Raw genomic sequence first — 1958 nt, 5'->3', positions numbered from 1 at the left:
GTCTAATTCAGGCCGACAAGTGTGATCGCCGATGTCTTCAGGGAAAAACCCAAGAACTTGAGTGGCTCGTGTGTTCAATCTCACAGATGACCAGATCAGAGAAGTTGACAAGCCTCTACACGATGCTGGGCGTTCTCATGCAGACGGATACTGTGGAGAGGCACCGAGGAGACGGAAAACGCGAGAAATTTCACTACTACCTGCCACTGGTTGGGAGAATTTGCCGGCCCATGTTTGCAGAATGTCTCGGGGTAGCTCCTTTGACTATCCAGCGATACAAGAAGCGTGTGGGCGAAGGAAACATTGCAGCTAAGGCGCACGGGAACACACTGAGCAAGCACGCTTCTGTCATCGATCTCGTGTGGCTGGTGAAGTGGTTTAAAGAGTTCTCTGCGGAGGTCGGGGAAGTAGTACCAGTGCGTGTTCGGCTGCAGAAGACGGCGAATGGCACAGTGAAAAAGTACTACAGCTCTGAGATGTACACTTTGCTGCCGCCGACGTTCACGTGGGATGCGATCTATGATGAAATGCACACATACGTGGAGGAAATCAGGATTCGAGTTCGGGAGCCAGCCAAGTCTCCTATGAGGCAAGTTTTAACGCCGCACTGCCCCAACATTCGCATCCGATCTGGCCGTTCGAACGTGTGTGACTTGTGTTCCATTTACCAGTCGCGAATGCGTGGAGGGGCTACCGCAGAGCAAACGGAGGAGTTGGGCAAGCACACACTGTCTGCTAGGGAAATGAGGTAATTTTGGATCTGGGATATGAGTATCATTTTGTTTTACTAGCAATTTCCAAGGTGGACACTAATATCATTTTATTTTGCTGGTGTATTTGTAGACAGGAATATAACAGGGATAAGGCTCTCGTAAAGACAACAGAGGTCAAGGACGTCGCAGAAATCGTTATGGATTACTCTCAGAATCTGACTGCTCCGTCCGTCACATCTACGCCGTCGCAATGGTACTTCTGCTCGTTGGTCTCTGTCAGTGTGTTTGGGATATACTACGAGAATGAAGGCAAGCAAACGAGCTACATCTACGATGAGTCTGTCGGTGGGAAGGGAAGCGAGCAAATCAACTCCACGCTGCAGCACTTTATCGACAATGTGTTGGTTCCTGCTGGCAAAAAACGATTGGTGATATACGCTGACAACTGCTCTGGCCAGAATAAAAAAAACTACGTGATCAAGTTTCTGCTAGCACAAGCCCACATGGAGGTTTTTGAGAGCGTGGATTATAAGTTCTTCGTGAAAGGACACACTAAGAATTCATGTGACCGTGGCTTTGGTCATATTCGCAAGCACCTCGCCCGCACAGACGGGTCAGATTGTCCGAGAAGTAAAAGAAGCCGCTTCATCCAATGAAACTGTGCACATTTCACGGGACGATGGGTTCTTCAAGAGCTACAAGCCACTACTCACAGAGCTCTACAAGAAATTGCTTGGCGTGCAGCAGTTTCAAATATTTTCAATGGATTCCACGAAACCGGGGGTTGTGATCTGCAAAAAGGGCCCCACCAGCATTGCAGTGGAGAAGGATCTGCGTAGGAAGCTAGATGGCCATCTCACCGAACGCCACAAGGTGACGCGCATGTTCAGCAGCTACCTGGAGACGATGCCGCCGCCTCCGCGAAATGCAGAAAAAATCGACCGAATGCATCGCACTATCAGGCCTTACGTCCCAGACGAGTATCAGTCAGATGCAATATACGCAGCTCCAAGTAAGCAGCAAGGGGACAGTGCTAAAGCCGCCAAACAAGCTCGTCGAGAGCACCGAGCGGCAATGGCAGCGACCGCGAAAGAGAACCAAGACAAACGCGGTAGGCAGGATGACGAAGATCAAACGAGAAACACTAAGAAGCGAAAAGCTGCGTGCACTGGGGATGCTGTAGTGTAAGTTTGCCAAAATGTCCCGCCTAAATCAAAATGATACTGATGTCCATCACTAAATTTA

Source organism: Phytophthora infestans, genomic scaffold, assembly GCF_000142945.1.
Source record: "Phytophthora infestans T30-4 supercont1.92 genomic scaffold, whole genome shotgun sequence".
In the NCBI taxonomy this organism is placed as follows: Eukaryota; Oomycota; class Peronosporomycetes; order Peronosporales; family Peronosporaceae; genus Phytophthora; species Phytophthora infestans.
The sequence above is the reverse complement of the archived record's forward strand: the minus strand, read 5'-3'. Positions refer to the sequence as shown.